Source organism: Perognathus longimembris, chromosome 5, assembly GCF_023159225.1.
Source record: "Perognathus longimembris pacificus isolate PPM17 chromosome 5, ASM2315922v1, whole genome shotgun sequence".
Taxonomy (NCBI): Eukaryota; Metazoa; Chordata; class Mammalia; order Rodentia; family Heteromyidae; genus Perognathus; species Perognathus longimembris.
This window is the reverse complement of record NC_063165.1, coordinates 4,762,102-4,783,625: the sequence shown is the minus strand read 5'-3', so window position 1 is coordinate 4,783,625 and position 21,524 is coordinate 4,762,102. Positions and strand designations below refer to the sequence as shown.

Below are 21,524 nucleotides of genomic sequence, written 5' to 3'. Positions count from 1 at the left end.
AGGAAAAGCACATTGGCTGCGTAAGGTGGCATGTGTTTGACACACCATTGACAAAGGACAGCATAAATAGAATAACAGTCCATCCTAGTGGGGAATAGAGACCCTATATTGAAAATAACCAATGCAAAGAAGAGGATTAGCGGAGTAGCTCAGGTGATAGAGTGCTTGCTGCCAAGCATGAGTTCCTGAGTTCAAATCTCATTACCACCATAAAGAAAGAAAGAGTGATTTCTGAACAGCTGACAGAGCTTCTCTATGGTGTGTGTGTGTGTGTGTGTGTGTGTGTGTGTGTGTGTAATTTGTATAGGTGCTAAGGCTTGAACTCAAGTCCTTGGTACTCTTTTTAGCATTTTTGCACAATGCTGGGTTGGTGCTCTACAGCTTGAGCCACAGCTTCATTTCAGCTTTTTGGTAGTTAATTGGAGAATCTCAAGCACTTTCCTGTGTGGGCTGGCTTTGAACCAGCATCTTCAGATCTCAGGCCCCTGAGTAGTTAGGAATATAGGCTTGAGCTCAGGGACTGGACAGTGTTTCTGAGCTTTTTTTGCTCGAGGCTAGTGATCTACCACTTGAGCCTTTTGCTGGTTAATTGGTGGTAAGGCTCATGGTCTTTTCTCCCCAGGCTGGCTTCGAACTGTGATCCTCAAATAACGGCCTCCTGTGTAGCTAGAATTACAGGTGTGAGCCACTAGTGCTCAACTTTCTCTGGTTTTTAATGGTTGGGAAGCGTTTCATTTTTTGAGTGTCCCTTTATTTAGTACCAATTAAAAGGTATTTAAATTGTTTTATACTTTTGTTCTTTAAGCAGTGCTGTAGTAGTATTTCTTATACATGTTGTATCTTGTGAGCATTAGCCAAATGATGCTTATTAATAAGGAAAACTGGATTAAGTATATGCGTATTTGAGTATGTATTGCCAAATTGTCTTCCAAAAGACAGTACCAGTTTATACTTTGACCACCCGTGTCTGTAAGTAGTTTCCAATTTCTTACCAGGTTTAAATCTTTGTCAACTTGACAGATAAATAATAATATCTTAATTGTTTGGATTTGCATTTCTTTCTGACTTGGGGTCTCAATGTTGCTACTAGATCTTAAAGAGGTATGTGTGGGAGTCCAGCAGGGTGATCATGAAGGGTGACAGATGTGTCTGGGACATGAGGGAGAGGAAGAGGTTGGGGAGAAGGCAAGAAAGGAGGGACAAGGGCAGGTGAGGATGCTCAGGAAGGAATGGGAACAGTTGTCATGGAAGATGAAGGAAATTTTTAGCTAGTCAATTGATGAAAACTTAGGGATTGGAGGAGAACACTGCAGAGAAGGTGGAAGATGTATTCCATCATCAGTATGACCAGAGTTTCTGGAGAAAGAGAGAATTAAGTCATGTTATTATTAGAGAGGTTGAGATAGGAAGGTCTGTTGAGCTTAGGGGTTAGAGGCCTTTCTTGGCAGCATCTCAAAAGAGGAGCAGAAGGGAAAGAAAGAAAAGGCAGAGCGGGAGACTGTGTAAAAGGGAGAGAATGATGACAGGAAAATCATAAAAGACAGTTCAAGCCTCCCATTAGAAGTAGGTGGAGAGTCAGGCACTGGTGCCTCATCCTTGTTAGCTACTAAGGAAACAGATCTGAGGATCACGGTTCAAAGCCAGTTGGCCGAGGAAGTCTGTCTATCTCCAATTAATCACAGAATAAGCTGGAAATGGAGCTGTGGCTCAAGTGGTATAGTGCTAGCCTTGAGCAAAAGAAGCTTCAGTGACAGCACCCAGGTCCAGAAGAAGAGTTAAAGCCCAAGGACTGGCCAAAAAAACCCCAAAAAGTAGATAGAAAGAGCAGCACTTTTAGGGATGAGGTAGACTATGTGGCAGCAGAGAGGCCATGTTTAAAGCGGCAGGTCTGGAAAGCAAGTAGTTGTCATTTATAGAATGCAGAGTAACTGAGTTAAATTCATTTATTCTGCATGTTTTAGTATTTTCTTGAAGGCCATCATATTCTCTTTATTTGTACATGTATTCTAATTGGAAATCTGATCAACTGAAAAGCATTTTGTGAATTGATAGTAAGCTATTAATTAGCACCTTTGATTGCCAAACTAGAATTGTGGGTACCGCCGTCTTGCTGTCTTGGAAGACTGTCCCAGTGGAGAAATCTTTAATAGTCTTCTGAGTAGGCTTCAAGACACAGTCCAGAGTAAACAAATTAAGCTTTTAGAAGGGAGACATAGAGTATAAAGTGGAACAATGATACCGTTCTTTTGAGGGGGGTGGGTACTGGGGTTGGAACCCTCCTTTTGGCTATGCTGCCACCATACCACTTGAACTATGCCTTTGTCCTAGGTGCTCCTTTTCTGAAGGTTAAAATAGTCTTTTAAAGAGTTTTTTGAAAATTAATTTTGAGTTAAAAGTTTATTAGCGTCTATGCAGGGCCCTAGTCCTTAAGACAAATAGGGTTTGTAAAATTTTTCTTGTTTGATAATTTTCTCATGAAAAGAGCTTTCACCATAGTGGTGGTTTTACTTCCTTTTTAATTTATTTGTTTTGTTTTTGTTGTCAGTCCTGGGGCATAGACTCAGGGCCTAAGCACTGTCCCTGGCTTCTTTTTGCTCAAGGCTAGCACTCTGCCACTTGAGCCATAGCTCCACTTCTGGCTTTTTTTTACCTGTATATGTGGTACTGAGGAATCGAACCCAGAGCTTCATGTATACAAGGCGAGCACTCTACCACTAGGCCATATTGCCAGCCCTTACTTCCTTTTTTAACAACACTCATTGTTGATGGACATTACTTCTGTGGGATAAAAGATTGTTTTGTGACCCTTTTTCAAAGTATAATAAAAATGAATACCATGTCATTAAATATTTCAAAATCTGTTTTCATTTCCTTGTGGTACTATAGTACAATTTGAAACCTCAGTAAATCTAGGTAGATTTGCCTAAGAGTTGTCCTGAAGGCCACCAGTTACTATGCAGAACTTGTAGAAAAATGAGATTGAGGAAAGGAGTTTTAGGATTCATAGCAGACAGATTGGAAAAGTTATTTACTGGATAAGGCAAGTATAAAGTGGGTATATTCATTTGAATGGGTAGAAAGGAAAGAGAGATTTGAGTGTATGAGCAAGATTTTGTGGTCATTTAACTCTAATTTTTGAGACTCTGAAGGTAAAGAAGAAATACCATAGAACCTGTCTTCCCTTACCCAAATGATCTGCTTTGCAATATTTTTGCAGTCTTATCTCACAGGTCCCTCTGGACCATGTGGCAGCAATTGGCTCTTATTTCTTTGCATATGTTTACTTACTCTCTGTGCCTAAAATCATCTCTTCATTAACTGCTTTTCCTCATTCCATTTCAGCCTAGATAAAAACTTCATTAGGGAAGGCCTCCTACTCTCCCCAAGTCTTGGTTGATTTTTTTTTTTTTTGTGCCAGTCCTGGGCTTTGAACTCAGGGCCTAAGCACTGTCCCTGGCTTCCTTTTGCTCAAGGCTAGCACTCTACCACTTGAGCCACAGCGCCACTTGTGGCCGTTTTCTATATATGTGGTGCTGGGGAATTGAACCCAGGGCTTCATGCATATGAGGCAAGTTCTCTTGCCACTAGGCCACATCTCCAGCTCCTCTCCCCAAGTCTTAGATTTAAAAATTTCATGTTTCCTGTTCTCTTCATAATTCTTACCATAGTGGGGTGTGTGTGTGTGTGTGTGTGTGTGTGTGTGTGTGTGTGTGTGTGTTTGGTAGATTAATCCTTTGCAGAAATCAACTGTTGTTTTACTCCCTTTTTCCCATTCTTAGGGGTTTCTAGGATGGTTGGCACTTAGTAAATACTAAATAACCATTGTTGAATGAATCAATGAACTGTATGTTCTGATTTTTGCTGGTTGGTGTTGGGAACCTAGAACCTGGAACAGAAGATTGATTGATTGTGCACTTGGAGCAAGACTAGAGAATTTGGAAGTTTGAGGAAAAGGAGGGTAAGGCTCTTTAATGATAGAATATTGGGCTGGGCACTTGGTGGCTTATGCATGTAAAATAATTCCAGCCTCCTCAGGAGACTAAGATCTGAGGATCAACCTTCAAAGCCATTTCTGAGAGACTGTCTCCAGTTAACTTGCACAAAGCCAGAAGTAGAGGTAAAGCTCAAGAAATAGTGTCCTGTGTGTGCTGAAAAGCTGAACAGAAGCTCTACACCCTGAGTTCAATCCCAGTATTGGCATAAAGGAAAAAAAAAAGGACATTGGAAAATCTTTGTGGGAAAAGCTGTGTATTTATTGTACATACTAGAAAGATGAATATTTTTTCTGGATTATGAATGCCTGCTATATATTGGTAGTGTAGTATTGAGTATGAAGTAGAAAGAATTGTGCCTTCTTTTGTGTACGTAATTTTATCAGTTTATAAACTCAATATAGTAATTGGTGGTCATTTGGAGCAGTTTTTTGGGAGGGGGTTGGAGCAGGGTTTTTTTTTTTTTTTTTTTTTTTGGCCAGTCCTGGGCCGTGAACTCAGGGCCTGAGCACTGTCCCTGGCTTCTTTTTTGCTCAAGGCTAGCACTCTGCCCCTTGAGCCACAGCGCCACTTCTGGCCATTTTCTGTATATGTGGTGCTGAGGAATCGAACCCAGGGCCTCATGAGGCAAGCACTCTTGCCACTAGGCCATATCCCCAGCCCCTGGAGCAGTTTTTTTTTTTTTTTTAAATTTAGACAGTTGTTTTTTATTTTGGTTGTTTTTTTTTTGCCAGTCCTGGGACTTGAACTCAGGGCCTGAGCACTGTCCCTGGCTTCTTTTTGCTAAAGGCTAGCACTCTTGAGTCACAGTGCCACTTCAGCTTTTTCTGTTTATGTGGTGCTGAGGAATCAAACCTAGGGCTTTGCGCATGCTAGTCAAGCACTCTACCACTAAGCCACATTCCCAGCTCTAGACAGATTATTGATTTAGCACATCTCAAACAATTAACCTGCCTTAACTTCTAGATTGCTGGGATTACAGGCATGAACCACCATACCCTGCTGAGCAGTTTTAAATTATAGAGGAGAATTAGCTAGGATAATATACTTGGCATTACTCCTAGTCAACAGAGTGCTCATTCACCTGCAGATCCAGCAGTTCTAGCTTTGCTTTTATTTAAAATGGGACAGAAAAGTGAAGAAAATAGTTTGGATGCTAAAAAGCTTTGACTTCAAATTTGGATGACAAGACAAGAATGAGTGTAGGTTTACTGGATGGACAGATTTTCAAAACAATGAATCTTGTAACTAGGTAGAAAATTATTGAAGCCATTGATGTGTCAGTGCTTTTTAAGCTTATAAGGATAACATTTGTTTCAAGGTAGTTTTTGTAACCTTTCTCAATGATTACATTCTGTAAATATCTGGCAAAGCAATATTGAGGTAATTTGTTGAAAGTCTTCTATCTGTCTGGTCCCCTATCTTGGGACTTGGTAATGAATCAGATGGGTAAACTCTTTTCTTCCCTTATGAAGCTTTTCAGTATACTCAGAGCTCACTGCAGAGAAATGCAAAGGAAATATGCCTTGGGCAAATGGTCTATCTATTTAATTATTGTTTATATATATAAAATAGTAACTACTACTTGAACCACACCTTCATATCTGGTTTTTTTGGGTGTTAATTGGTGATAAGGGTCCCAGACTTGCCTGTTGGAGCTGGCTTTGAACATTGATTCTCATATCTAAGCCTCCTGAGTAGTTAGGATTATAGGTGTAAGCACCAACCCTGGCCCTGAACATGTTTTTTGTTTGTTTGTTTTTTTTCTTTTTTTTTTTGGCCAGTCCTGGGCCTTGGACTCAGGGCCTGAGCACTGTCCCTGGCTTCTTTTTTGCTCAAGGCTAGCACTCTGCCACTTGAGCCACAGCGCCACTTCTGGCCGTTTTCTGTATATGTGGTGCTGGGGAATCGAACCTAGGGCCTCGGGTATACCGAGGCAGGCACTCTTGCCACTAGGCTATATCCCCAGCCCTGTTTGTTTTTTTGATGGCAACATTTGAAAGCAACATTGTTGGTTTATTTCTGGCACCATGGGGGGTAGGTATGACATTTACAGTACCAAAGTAACATAAAAACTTAAAGCTTCAACTTGTTGGGAAGATAACTTTAAATGAGGCACTCATGTTTCTTCTCTTGAAAAATAAAGTAATACTTAGTAATTGTAGCTACTGTACATTACCTGATAGAATTACCTGATTTAGGCCAACTTTACTAACTATATTTGAGTATTCTCAGCACCTTTGCAAGCTAATTAATATTATCACGGCTTTGTAGGATAGAAAACTAAGATTCAGGGGTTAAATTTGCTTTAGGTTAATCATAGTAGATTGCAATGCTGCCTTCAGATGATAAAAGCCCAGGGAACTGTTACCCATTTTTGAACATTCAGAGAGGAGAGAAAGATAGACTTTCTATAGCCCACTAATTGAAGAGGTAGATAAAAGTTCAGCATGTGGGGTTTGTTTCCCTATGCCAGTGGTTCATTAGTCTTTGAAGAATCTTGGTGAAAAGTAGAGACCTCTTTGCAGTGTGAGAGCTAGCTGTTCACTTTCCCTTTGTCTTGCAGTGATTGCTGGTGCCTGACTACTTCAGAAGCTGATGATTTGCACACAGTAGATAGAATCTGTGCTCCGTATTTCAGAGTGAGAGCTGTGTATGTTTTCCACTGGCAGCTTCAGCAGAGATTCCACTTGCATTTCAGTGTCTGCTCTCAGGGGTGTCCAATGCAAGTTACAATGTCTAAATCTTGTGTGGTCTTTATGGGGCCAGATATATTATTTGAAGTTTGATATCTTCTTAACTAGGACTTGTCCCCTCATGGGGTTTTCTGGGAATTGCCGAATATACTTTAATAACTTCCTTTTCAGTCTCAACAAAGCCGAGCTAGTTGCTTTTATTTGCAACTAAACCTTACTTTAGATGATGCTAATTAAGATAATAGACAATTCAAAAGAATTCCCCAGGGTTTGGCCTACCTGCCTCAAGATTAGAATTTGCTAATGAGGAGAGGTTATGGTGTATGTTAAGTGAAATACTTATAAAGCAGTTTGCTTATTGGTTTAACTGTCAAATTCAAGTGTCTGTCCTAGGCCAGGATATTTTCTAGGTGGGAATACGAGTGACATGAGAGGACAGATTCCCCCCCTCCCCCCCTTTTTTCTAAACTCAGATCTTATAGCCTGTTGTAAGATGTAGAATAAGCAATAATCAAATAATATAATTACAGAAGTGATGAATGGGTGAGGGCCAATGGCTCATGCCTGTAATCCTAGTTGCTCAGGAGGCGGAGATCTGAGGATCAAAGTTTGAAGTGAGCCTGAGCTGAAAAGTCTGTGAGACTATCTCCAGATAGCCAACAAAAAGGTGGAAGTGGAGGTGTGATTCCTTGAGTGAAAAAGGCAATCAAGAGCCCAAGGGCCCTGAGTTCAAGCCCCAGTACCATCACACACACACACTCACGGAAAGTGAAGATGTGTGACTTTTTGTGTATGTAGGACTTAGAGCTTATAAAATGGGTACTTTAAATTTCAGTTCAAGGAATTAGGACTTCTGCTCTTGATGTGAGGTAGTAGCATTTAAAATTTTCCCTCCTACCATGAACACCTACAGCGTTGCCCAAAACATTGTTTTCAGATGTTGAACACTAGGTACCACAGGACTGAGACCCCTGACAGATGAGCAGTGAATGAGGTGAGCTCTGTGATAGCCTAGTCTCTGCCTGGAGGCCCTGAGGTATGTGGGGAGGGGGATTCTAAATAGCAGGTCATTGAGTTCCCCAACTCTGTGACCAAAGAAGCAAAGATTAAAGCTGCAGAAGACCAAGGGCTTCTGCTTTGAGGAACAGAGTTCTAGAGAGAAAGGAGCAGTATAAAGGTTCTATACATCTACTTCGTGTTGCTAGTGGTTCCCTTACGGTGAGTACTTATTATGTACACATAGAGGGTACGGTTGTATAAAGGAATACTTTTTGGGGAAGCTGTAAGCAGAACAATCCTTAGAGTCTACAGAAGGTTTTGAATTATTTGAGTACTTTACAGCCAGAGAAGAAAGATCCCAAATGCATGATTTGTTGAGAATCCAGAAGGGCCAAACTACTCGTACTAAAGTAAAGGCCTCTCTGGATCAGTCTAGGAGAAAAAAGCTAACAAGCAAACCTCAAAGGGAGTAGTCACATCTGGAAATAATGTAAGTTGCCTGTCATTACAGTGTCCAGTGGCTTCCAAAGAAACAAATAGATCCTAGTCCTAAGCCCTGTAAAATGTGCACTATTGAATTAAAAATTATGAAATAGGTAAAGAAGCGGAGGTAAAAATTAATCGAGTGAACAAAATCTAAAACTGACTTAAGGTGCTAGCAATAACAAACAAGGACATTGATAACAAGGCAACTATCCAGAAAATTAGGCACAGTTATGGAAAGTAGTAAAATGACACGAACAATAACTAGATGATAGCTTTATATTAGGTGTTACAGGGAAAAAAAAGATAAGTAAATGAACACACAATAGAGAAAACTCAGTCTAGAAACAATTAGCAAACTGTTCTTACAATGTCCATTATGAAATTGAGGGTTAGGTTGTGGTTTCATGTTGACATCTTGATACATGAGTTTTTGTTTTTTTTTGCCAGTCCTGGGCCTTGGACTCAGGGCCTGAGCACTGTCCCTGGCTTCTTTTTGCTCAAGGCTAGCACTCTGCCACTTGAGTCACAGTGCCACTTCTGGCCATTTTCTGTATATGTGGTGCTGGGGAATCGAATCCAGGGCTTCAAATATACGAGGCAAGCGCTCTTGCCACTAGGCCATATCCCCAGCCCAATACATGAGTTTTGTGAAAGTAATTGTGACTATAACCTGAAGTGGCTTTGGTGTTAGTGTAGCTGGAAAAAAGTATTCCAGCAAAGCAGCAGGGCATGGTAGAAAAGGTTTATCTGTACTTCTTTGTATTTCTCTCATTACAAAACAATGCAAAATTAGTTCAAAACATGTATGCATTTATTATAGTTTCTCTGTGTCAGATGTCTAGACACATTTTATCATAGTACTCTGCCCTAAGACCTCAGGAGGCTGGAAGCATATTGGCTGAGGTTGTGGTCTCATCTGCTGACTGCTGAAGGGGGAAAGATCTCCTCTGAGCTCATGTGGTTGCTGGCAGTATTCGATTCCTTGTGTATGTCATACTGAGAGTCTCAGATTCTTGTTGCCAGTTGGCAGGTATCTACCCTAACGTCCTTGCCATGTGGTCCTTGTTCACTTGGCCACTTACTTTCCCAGAGTGTCACTACCTGTGGTAATGATGTTCTATTACCATTGCCATATTCTGCTCATCAAAATCAAGTCACAGATCCTGTTTGTTAACAGGAGGAACTGCACAAAGACATTAGCAATCTGAGGTAGGGTAGCTATGGATGCTGCCTTAGAGTTTATCACAAACATTGTTGCGCAGTGGTAGAAAGTGCATTCATTTGTTAACTTTATGTCTGGGTTCCCTTTGTCTAGCTTCATAAATGTCTCAGCCTCAGTTTCTCTATAAGGTATTTGTATTTGTTTTGTGACTCAGTCTCATCTTTTTTTTTTTTTTTTTTGGCCAGTCCTGGGGCTTGGACTCAGGGCCCGAGCACTGTCCCTGGCTTCTTTTTGTTCAAGGCAAACACTCTACCACCTGAGTACCACTTCTGGCCTTTTCTATATATTGGTGCTGAGGAATCGAACCCAGGCCCTCATGTATGCAAGGCAAGCACTCTACCACTAGGCCATATTCCCAGCCCCTCAATCTTATCTTTAGATCTCAGCCTTCCTATGTTCATTGACTTTTCCTGATTTCTCGTTAATGGCGACTCCATGCCTTCCTTTAAGCACTCTGAACTTAATACTCACCTCTTGATGCTCTTACCTGAATTTTATAGTTGTTAGGTTTGTTTCAGCTTTTTTAAATTCAGCTGTTCTCAAGCGGGGCTGTCTTGTTTGGTTCACTGCTGGATCTTGAGTGCCTTGTGCACTGGCACATATATGGCTCCTTAAATATTGTCTGGTTAACTGTAAGACTGATGCTAATGCATGCATTCCTTCTTTTGAACATTTTTAGTGTTACTGTGCCTGTACTAGACAAGTTAGTCTGAGAGATAGTCTCTCTGGTTTTAAGATGGTCAGGCTACTGTAGTAGCTGGGACCTAGGTGTATAATACTCTTAGGACTATGATTACAAAGGTTTGCAGAGTGGATGCTAAGTAGTAGCAAAAAATAGTTCAGAGGCTGGAGGGACAAAGACACAGTAATATAACCAGTACTAGTGTACTGGAAGCAGGATACATACGTAGGACCGCCTCTCCCAAGAATGTGCTCTGCAAAACATTAGACGTTGAGGTGGTATGAAGGAAATGAACAGGGAGAATATTGGAGAGAAGCAACTCACACATTAACATATTATGGGTAGCTCTCTCCCTACCTGTTATATAAATTAACCGTAGTCTTTTTTGATCCTACCTCTTATAAACATACCACAACTCAATAAGGTATTGTTTTTATTTAACCTGTGATGAAAGTTATGTTTAAATGTGAAGCAGTTTCTCCTAAAGTTAGTAGTATGGTAGAGTTCAAATGAGACTTCAGCCTAGCAGATACTAGATTAGTTTTATAAGAATGGGGATCACAAGGGCTGGGGATATGGCCTAGTGACAAGAGAGCTTGCCTCGTATACATGAGGCCCTGGGTTCAATTCCCCAGCACCACATATACAGAAAACGGCCAGAAGTGGCGCTGTGGCTCAAGTGGCAGAGTGCTAGCCTTGAGCAAAAAGAAGCCAGGGACAGTGCTCAGGCCCTGAGTCCAAGGCCCAGGACTGGCCAAAAAAAAAAAAAAAAAAAAAAAAAATGAGGATCACGAGCTTAACATAAGTTGCTACTTGGAATGGGATCTAGTTTATCTGTAATATATGGGAAAATGGGGGTTATATACTTCTCTGAGCTTCCCAACTTGAATTACTTAAAAAACTTAAAAGCTTAAGTTTGTGGTAGCAATTACTATGATCCCATCAGCATAGTTCACAAGAAAACAAAGTTTTGTGTTTTTACTCCTTCTTTCAAACCTGCATGCTATCATATCTTGACTTGTATCTGAAATAGCTTTCAGGTACTATTTATTGATACTATTGACTTCCAAACAGGTCATATTTTTAGTCCTTTTCTGCTTACTACTCTAATTTTTTGAGACATTTTCTTAAACATTTTCAAATTTTCTGGTATGTCGTTTTCATAATACTGCATAGTATTTTGACACTATGTTGGGCCCATCCTCTCATGTTAGAGGAACATATCTTTAGTCCTGGAAATTTTCTTGTGTAATTTCCTTTCTTTGTGCTTCTCAAATAGGTATGTATTTTATTCTATGGGAGATATTTTTCAACTTTTACCTTAGATCAAAGTTTTCTTCTGTGTTTTTACTTGGTGGAGATGTGTGTGTGTGTGTATACATATATAATGTGTATAGTGTGTGTGTGTGTGTCTGTGTCTGTGTTTAATGCCTGTTTGAGCAGATTTATAGTTTAGTGCCATTTTTTCCTCTTTGTAGTACTGTTTCATTTCCCTTTGGATTCCTGTTTTTCTGCTTGTTTGGTCATCCCTCACTCCCTTTTTCTTCCTTTCCTTCCTTCCTTTCTTTCCTGTCTTGAGACAAATCTCAGTTTTGTTCAGGCTGGCCTTGAACTTCTGGGCTCATGTGATCCTATGCCTTCAGCCTTAGATTCCTGAGTAGCTGTGATTATAGGTACATTAAATCTACCATGCCCAGCTCTTGGTTTCTGCCTTTATTTATATCAGCACCATTCTTCAAAATTTAGTTATCCTTGGGCAACTGTATCGCATTTAGGAATAAAGCATGTTAAAACCAGTGGCTCCTTGTTGTGAGGGTGAGGGTTTTCACTGAAGGGTTAGGGTGAGTGAGGGACTCATGTATTCTGAGGTTTTTATTGCAGGACTTTTAGTATCTTAGATTGAGATGATAAATCCTGTGTCTGGGGGAGAGGGAATATACACACACATTTCAGTTGCAGGTGTTACTTTTTAATTTTTTTCTTTATTGTCAAAGTGAAGTACAGAGGGGTTACAGTTTCATATATAAGGCAGTGAGTACATTTCTTATCCAACTTGTTACCTCCTCCCTCATTTTTCCCCACCTCCCTTCTCTCCCCATGAGTTGTACAGTTGGTTTACGCCATATAGTTTTGTAAGTATTGCTTTTGGAATGGTTTGTCTTTTTATCCTTTGTCTCTTGATTTTTGGGAGAACTGGGGCATGAGCTTAGAATGCACTGTTCTTGCTTCTGCAAATCTATTTTCTTTTGTGCTTACTATCTCTTAAGTACAGAGTCTTTTTACTTACTTTCCCCTCAGAACATTCTTCCATTATTTTGGTAGCTAGGATATTTACGAGTCTGTTTGGGGTTTGGACTACAACTTGGAGTCTTGCTACTATCTTTTACTGAAACAAATTCAAAACTTTTACGTATAGTGGAAATAATTTTTATTTCCTACATTATTTGAAAAGTTGTAATGAAGTCTGTGCTGTGTTGGATGCTTTAGAGCCTTTTCCCCTTCAAATGAGGAATTTACTTGAAAAAAAGCAATACAACCATGGAATGCAGTAACAACATTTATATATTATTGCTGTTTAATCCTGAAATTTCTAAAGTTGTCTCAGTTGTGCCCTTTCTAGAGGAAAAGTTGCTTCCTGGGATCATGTACATATTTTGTTATGATGTGTTTTTCAGTTGTGTTGACGTGGAAGTTTCTCAAAATTTTTTTTTAAATTAAGATGTTGGTATTTTTCAAATTCTTATTTTTTTTTTCTTTGCCAGTCCTGGGCTTGAACTCAGGGCCTAAGCACTGTCCCTGGCTTCTTTTTGCTCAAGGCTAGCACTCTGCCACTTGAGCCATAGCACCACTTCTGGCCATTTTCTATATATGTGGTGCTGGGAAATTGAACCCAGGGCTTCATGTATATGAGGCAAACACTCTTGCCACTAGGCCATATTCCCAGCTAATTAAGATGTTGGTATTTTTGATGAATACAGGCTAAGTTATTTTATAGAATCTGTGTATTTGATTTTCTTCATAATAGGTACAGATTAGGCATTTTGGGCAGAAATACTTCGATTGGGGTCTGATTTATTAAAATTTTCTCTTACAAATTGTGCATTTGTTATGAAGTTTAAGAAGCCTTTGCAGGTCTGGGATTGTGGCTAAGTGGTACAGTGCTTGCCTAGTGTGCACGAAGCCCTGGGTTCGATTCCTCAGCACCACATATATATAAAAAGCTGGAAGTGGCACCGTGGCTCAAGTGGTAGAGTGCTAGCCTTGAGCAAAAGAAGTCCGGGACAGTACTCAGACCCTGAATTCAAGCTCCAGGACTGGCAAAAAAAAAGTCTTTACCTAGCACCCTGGTTCTTTTTAATAGACAATGCATTTAGAAATGCACATTTGAGCATTAGATGTGCTCATTACTGTTAGTGTGTGGATGTATCTCTCTACCCTTTCTCTTAGAATTACAGAATAGTATGTCTTGTGCCTCCCAATTCTCCTCAGCCTTTGTAGGCCTGGGATTCCTTAGGATGTTCTCTTTGCATCTGCAACTGTGGACATTTACTCTGTGGCTTCCTGCATTCTCTTGTGTGCTAGTCTTTTGGTTGTGTAAAGAGTTGTCCATCACTGTCTTTTGTGTTTTAGTATGTTTTTGCCCCTTCACTGATTTTTAGCTGGGCTTTATTTTCAGTGATTTTTTTTTTTTTTTTTTTTTTTTTTTTTTTTTTGCTAGTCCTGGGGCTTGGACTCAGGGCCTGAGCACTTCCCCAACTTCTTTTTGCTCATGGCTAATACGCTAATACTCTATCACTTGAGCCACACAGCACCACTTTTGACTTTTTCTGTTTATGTGGTGCTGAGGAATCAAACCCAGGGCTTTGTGCATGCAAGGTAAGCACTCTATCACTAAGCCATATTCTTAGCCCTTCATTGACTTTTTATGAGTAAACAAATGCATGGATTGTCATCGTGTTAAATGTGTATTGTTGAAGCTTTGATGATATTCTTCCTTCCCATCAGGTGTTGTGTTTTTTTTTTATTATTTATGTTTTTTGCAGCTCAACCCTTTCTATCCTATCCTTAGCCCTTTCTACCTCCTCCTCCCCCAAGTATACTGTCTTGAAGCCTTCAGTCTCCTTTGCTTTTTATTACTGAGATGAAAACTAAATCTATTAATCAGATTCTGTTTGTACTCTGACTCTAATTTGGCTTCTCAGTCTTCTTCTGTAATCCTGTCATATAATCTCCATTGCAGCGCTATTTGGAGTAGCTAATTTCCCCCATGTGTTAGGTTTTCTTGTGGTTTTCCTCTGTTCTCCCTTGGAGCACACTGTCTGTGCTTGCTTCTCTTACAGCATTTTCTGTCTCACATTGGACCTAATATACAGATGCTGTCTGCATTAAACAAAGGCTGTATTCCTTCATAGCACTCAAACTCTTTGTTGTCCATTGTTTTAAGTCATTATTCATCTTTAATAAACAGTGTTGAGTCAATTGTCCAGAGTCACAGTAACTTGAGAAATTAAGATTAAATCTAATGATTCTCTGTGCCTCTTACATGATAGGTCCTAATTTAGATAGGACTGGGGTGGAAGAAAGCAGGAAATTGTACTTGAAAAAAAATACTTACATTTCAACCTTGATGGGTTTGGATTTGGGGAAATGTTCTGAAACCTAGCTTGTCTTGCATGTTATCCCCTTTGTTTATCTTGGAAGGAGTCAAGTTCTGTTGTTCTCTTTCCGTCTTATATTCATGTTGCTTTATTGTCTGTAGCATTTATAAAATTATTATTTTTGTTTGTGGCCTGCCTACATTTGTGCAAACATGATAAAACTTTAGAATAGGTAATTTGTATGTAATAGAAATTTATTCCTCATAGTACTGGAGGCTCTTAGTACTATCAGGTTCCCTCATTTTGGAGGAGATGTAATACTCAGACTTGTCTTAATTGGCACTGGTACAACAGAATACTGCTGACTGGGTTACATTATAAAGAAAAAACATTTTTTTTTTTTTGGCCAGTCCTGGGCCTTGGACTCAGGGCCTGAGCACTGTCCCTGGCTTCTTCCCGCTCAAGGCTAGCACTCTGCCACTTGAGCCACAGCGCCGCTTCTGGCCGTTTTCTGTATATGTGGTGCTGGGGAACCGAACCTAGGGCCTCATGTATCCGAGGCAGGCACTCTTGCCACTAGGCTATATCCCCAGCCCAAGAAAAAACATTTTTAACAAGTCTTGTGACTAAGAAGTTCTAGCTACTTAGGCTGAGATATGAGGATTTTGGCAAGAAGCTTGGCTTAAAAAGCTGAAACGAGACTTGGCTCAAGTGGTAGAGCATCATCTCTAAACAAAACAAGACACTGGTAGGTTTATTGTCTGATGAACTCCCATTGTCTGCTTCCAAAATGGCACTTTGAACATACTATCTGATAAATGGTTATAGTCGTATGGTTATGATTGCGAGAACCTCAGATGGCAGAATGTGGAAGGACAAAAGGGACAAACTTCCTCTATCAAGTCATTTGTAAGGACATTAATTTGTTTATGAAGGCATAATCCTTATGCCTGAACAACTCTCCACAGGCTCCACCTCCCAACAATGTGGCATTGTGGATTAACTTAACAACATATGGATTTAACAACATACGGATTTTGGAGATAACATTCAGGCAATAACAGCCATAGAGAGCCTTTACTAGATTGAGCTTCTCTGAGTAGAGACTTTTTCCTTTGTCATGCCTGGCACATAGTAGGTAAAATCCTTAAGACTTGATGGTTGTATAACCAGTGACAGGTGACAGGGTACAAACACTCTTTATTTCTCATTGCTGTTGATACAAGTGTACATACCAGTTCTGAATATGTGTATTTTAGTTGAGAGGTTAAAGCCTCAAAAGAGGTCATCTATGGATGATTCTTGGCAAAATTTAGTAAATGAACCATTTTTGTTTCTTAATATGTATAATTGTGGTATGAAGGTTTAATATTGGTCCTTCTTTTTCTGAGTTATTCATTACGTTATGCTGATATACTATGAGCAGGTGGAATTTACCAGTTTCTTTTCAAATGTAAGAAGACCACAATATTTATAACATTTTGCAAAAAGATTTGTTGTAATGTCTCCCCACATTTATTGGCAAATAAAATGTTGAGGTTATCTGTTGCTGTTTAACAAACCGGAGAAACACTCAGTGGCTTAAAACACAAGTACTTATTTATTTGCTCACAGTGATCCATTTTGGGCAGGGCTTGTCTCAGTTTCACATAAATGGTATTCCTCCAGTGTACCATGCTTTGGGTATTTTTCTTCATGGGGCTTTTTTTTACCTTACCAGCTTGAGACTTTCTCATGACTTGGGCTTAGTGTAGTTGGGCTTCTGTGATTCCAGAGGTACCAAAAATGGAAGCTATAAGTTTTTTAGGTTTATTCTTTTTTTTTTGTTACTTTTTATTGTCATTATAAAGGTGGTGCACAGAATAAGCCAGGTAATAAGTACATTTCTTTTTGGGCAATGTCATTCTTTCCCTCATTCTCTCTGTTTTCCCTCCCTCCCATCCCTAGATACGAGTTGTACAGTCATTTTTAACATAGTGTCTAGTGAGGTTTATTCTTGGAACTGTGTCATTTTCATGAGGCCTGTGGAGCAAAAGCAAGTCATAGGCAACTAGTCCAGATTCAAACTGAGCTGACTATACAAGACTGGGTACTTGCACCTGTGGTTTACTGGGGGCCCCACCAAGAAGTACTTCTCCCATACAACCAGTTGTCTCTCTGAAGGGGAAAAAGGCAAGAACAATGACTTTTTGTTCTTATTGGCCTATATATTATATAATGCAGTGTTATAACTGTGCATCTTGACCTTTTGCTCTAATGACATTGAAATAGCTGTATAAGGTTAATATGATTTTCAGGTTCAATTAAACTGTATTTGCAATGTTGATAGGTTTCATAACCAGATTTGGGAAAAGAGAAAATCAAGAATAAGTACTTTATGGGGTACTCAGTTCCAAGTTTCACTTTAGAAAAAGTGCCAAATAGTAGACTAAAAACTTCCAATAAATACTTTGAAATATTGGACATAAACCTTCTTTGGGTCAGTTATAATGCATAAAATATCTAATACCCGTAGTAAGTGTGTGATTGTCCTCTGTATAGTATAAAGAAAAGAGACAATCTCAGCTTCTAATTGCAGTGCAGAACCTTCCCCATCAGCTTCCTGAACACATCGCTCCTTTCCTAATGCCTTGGTGATTAAGTTTTTGATTAATTGACATAGCATCCTTAGTCTAATTTGAGGAGAGGAATGGTTAATACTGTTTTTAGACTTTGGTGTGACAGTGGAAATGGGTTAGGAAATTGTGACCCATAGCCTGTACACCAGAGCTTTCTGTAAAGCTTACGAAGGAAATATAGATTCTTGAGTTTAAAATCATGTTTTCATAGAGGCCTGGAACGTTCAGGTTGATACCACTCCCCAAGACGACAAAAGTTGTTTTTGTGAGTAGGGGTGGAAAACCTTAAAAAAAACCATAACCATGGTCTAGGGTTGACTCTACCTGAAAAAAAAAAAAAATTCCCCTTGAGCTGGTACTGTGGCTTAGTGGTAGAATGCTTGCCTAGCATTCATGAAGCCCTGGGTTTGATTCCTCAGTACCACATAAACAGAAAAGGCTGGAAAGTAGCACTATGGCTCAAGTGGTAGAGTGCTAGCCTTGAGCAAAAGAAGCTCAGGGACAGTAGCTAGGCCCTGAGTTCAAGACCTAGGACTGGCCAAAAAAAACAAACAAAAAAACAACTTGCTCCTTATGGTTTAATTTTTCTAATTAAGAAAATTAAAATTAACAATTTAAAACTTAATTTAAATTTATGAAATTGAAATTTAAGTTTTTCTTCTGGAATGGGCTAGTCAAAAAAGGCAAACATTGTTCTCTAAAATTAATTTTATTTATGTGGTACTGATGAATCAAACCCAGAGCTTCATGCATGCTAGGCAAGAGGGTTACCATTGAGCCACATTTCCAGCCTGTGTTATTATTATTATTATTATTTTTGGTCAGTTGTAGGAACTCAGGATCTGGGGCAGTATCCTTGAGCTCTTTTTGCTCAAATCTAGTACTCCATCACTTTGAGCCATAGCACCACTTCTGATTTATTGTTGGTTAATTGGAGATAAAAGTCTCACAGACTTTTCTGTCCAGGCTGGCTTTGAATTGCAATTCTTAGATCTCAATCTCCTCAGTAGCTAGAATTACAGGCATGAGCCACCAGTGCCTGGCTTTTAACTTTTTATTGTTATTGTAAAAGTGATGTGCAGAGGAATTATAGTTACTTAAGACAGGTAATGAGTACATTTCTTTTCAGATGGTGTTTTTCCCTTCCATCCTCACTTACAAGTTATATAGTTCATTTTCAACATAGTGTTTAGTTCACTGCATATGTTCACCCTTTGTCCCTTTATTTGTCCCCCCTTACCCTCCCAAAGACAGATAAATGGACAAACAAGACAAAAAGAAACGATAAAAAAAAACCCTTGTTTTCACTTCCCGAAATTCATTTTGAGAAGGGAGTTATTTTCAGTATGTCATTTGATAGTTTTGGTACTTGTACTAAAAATTGTTACCTATATTAAATGAATTTTCCTGCCACTGAACTATTTTTCCAGCCAAGAAAACCTTTTATCTTTATGATAGAAATATATATGAGAACACTCTTCCACAATCTCCAGCTTCTTAACATACAGTGAGTGAAGGGTTATATCTGTGCTACAGAAACAAATAGGAGGCCTGCCATCTAAGACAGGTCCCTAAGACAGCCCTACCTCTGACGCCAGGTGTCCGTGCAGGCCTGTAGGTGAGGGGGTCCTGTGGTCATGTAGGAAGTACGAATATGGGATGAATATTGGTGCACCTGGAAATGCTTCTGGAGTTTGGAGGTTGATGGAAGGCAGTGACAGGGGAGTTAGAAGAGGCGTTTTTAATGTTTTACCCACTTTCTGTAAAGAAAACCGCTGCTCTTAATGTCGGTTGTTTTTAGGCCCTTTAAGGTTTAACCTCTTCACGCTGTTTTCTGTGTTGTATAGGCAGCATTCAACACAATATATAAGAAAACTGAAGACCTCTACAAATATCCATTCACCTGAAAATTGTTTGCTTGGCAGCTAGCAGGTGTTGGAGTAGATTATCTATAGAATCAGTGAATGAACTTATTAATTCAAAGGTTAGTTTTGAAGTAATTCCCTTTCTTTAGTTTTAGAATCTAGTTTGTAGCATAATATTAAGAAGAAAGTAGACTTGGAAACCATTTGTAGCACACACAGCATTGGAGGAAACAAGAAGTTAAGAGATCTGGTCTCAGTATTCTACTTGTCATGTTTTAAAATCTCCCTGGACTTCATTATCCATTTTCCTCAACTTAAGAACTTGGGTACATGATTGTTGAAGCAGTTTTCAGAGTTGAGAAAGTTTGTGATCACATTAAATATATCTCCTGATACAGTTGTGAAGAGGGGTAGTGTCTGTTATGATGTAAAAGCACAGGGTCTCCAGGGCTGTCCCAGGGCTCCAGGAGCATAGAATCATCTCAAGGGGAGCGCCTACAGCTTCACAGGATTTGGAAACACTTTTTTTTTTTTTTGCTGAGGAATCGAACCCAGGGCTTCATGTATACGAGGCAAGCACTTTACCACTAGGCTATATTCCCAGCCCTGCATTGTTTTTTTTTTTTTTTTTTTTTTTGTGATAAATTTTGCCCTCATGACTACCTCACTTTTTTTTTTTTTTTTTTTTTTTGGCCAGTCCTGGGGCTTGGACTCAGGGCCTGAGCACTGTCCCTGGCTTCTTTTTGCTCAAGGCTAGCACTCTGCCACTTGAGCCACAGCGCCACCTCTGGCCGTTTTCTGTATATGTGGTGCTGGGGAATTGAACCCAGGGCCTCATGTATATGAGGTGAGCACTCTTGCCACTAGGCCATATCCCCAGCCCTCTTCTTTTTTTATTAATTAAATTTTGTTGACAAGGTGTTGTGCAAAAGTTACATAATAGGGCAGTGAGTACATTTCTTGTGATATCTTATACCCTCGTTTTTCTTTCCCTTCCCTAGGTCAGGTAGGCATATATACAATACCCAGTGTATTTTTTTCTTTTTTCTTTGCCAGTCCTGGGGCTTGGACTCAGGGCCTGAGCACTGTCCCTGGCTTGTTTTTGCTCAAGGCTAGCACTCTACCACTTGAGCCACAGTGCCACTTCTGGCCTTTTCTGTTTATGTGGTGCTGAGGAATCGAACCCAGGGCTTTGTGTATGCAAGGCAGGCACTCTACCAGTGGGCCATATTCCCAGCCTGACACATTTTTTTCTTCCATTTTTGTTGCTCTGCTGTGCCCTTGGGTATGGTATAAGGTAGGAACAGGGAAGTGTTTATTCACTCATTGTCCTGAGACCCCAATGGCACCTTTTATGTTCTATCAATGAAAACTTGGTCACAAGGTTAGTTTCAGCTTCAAGGGAGCCTGGGAAGTTTAACTTAATTGGCCAGCAGTGTACTCGACCACTGTTAACCAGGGAGGAGGATGACTAGAGTCTCTGCCACAAGTAGTCTATATTTCATTAGCGTTCTTTTAGGGAAGTGTTTTGCCTATTGTTTTTACTTACCAAAACGTTATGTAGTTCATAAAAAGAGATAAATTATTTTGAAAAGTGATTGGCAAAAAGCCAAGGATAATATAATGAAAGATTTTGAAATTAGACGTACAAAGCTAACCAGTCCTGATGATGCCTTTGGTCTTATTGAGGTACAAGTCAGGTAAAGGGAGTTATAATTTTTCTACACTTGATGTGTTCTTAGCTCTCATTTAGTTAAGAGCCAAGTATCTTTGGAGTAGCCCCTAGTCCTGCAGTAAAACCCATCGTACAAAGCTTGTTTTAAAGTATCGTCAGGCCTCTTAGGCTCCAGATTCTTAACATAACCTGGAGATTTGGCCATGTGTCCAAATTGCCTGGGGTTTTTGTTGAGCATTGGGCGTAGGCCCTCCCTTCTGGAGAATCTGATGGTTATGTGTCTGAATCTGAATTTTTAACAAGCCTCTCTGGGTGATTCTGATGTACAGAAGCTGTCCAGTATGGGAACTGCTTCCTTGGATAATCTACTCCTCAGTTACCTCACGTGGGAACATGCATAATCACATCTGCCTAGGCACTGCGCCCCACAGGGCTCAGGAAGCATGGGATGAGTTACATTGGAAGTTGTTTCATAAGCTGAAAAGTATCAAGAGAAATCCTAGGATAGACTTTCCTACTATAGTCCATCTATAGTATTTTGTAGAATAGTCCATGTGTTGTATTGATTCACACAATAGCTGTGAATGGTAAGTACTGTTAATTCTTTTTAGAATAAACTGGGAAATGGTAGGTAGAAATGTAGGCTTCTTGATTTTTCACAGTTGAGTAGAAACATAGAAAATGTTAGCTG

General features: G+C 39.7%; 1 protein-coding gene and 1 long non-coding RNA gene across 3 annotated transcripts in view; one reads left to right on the top strand and one right to left on the bottom strand.

Annotated features, from left to right (window-relative positions):
• The window catches only part of Dyrk1a (dual specificity tyrosine phosphorylation regulated kinase 1A), a 128,475-nt gene that overhangs the window by 10,230 nt on the left and 96,721 nt on the right, over positions 1-21,524 (top strand). The window lies entirely within an intron of this gene.
• Positions 1,515-15,882, bottom strand: LOC125351458. Its single transcript, XR_007210948.1, has 3 exons — positions 15,871-15,882; positions 10,870-10,872; positions 1,515-1,662 (listed from the first exon to the last, which is right to left on the bottom strand). It is a non-coding gene; the product is annotated as an uncharacterized LOC125351458 (long non-coding RNA).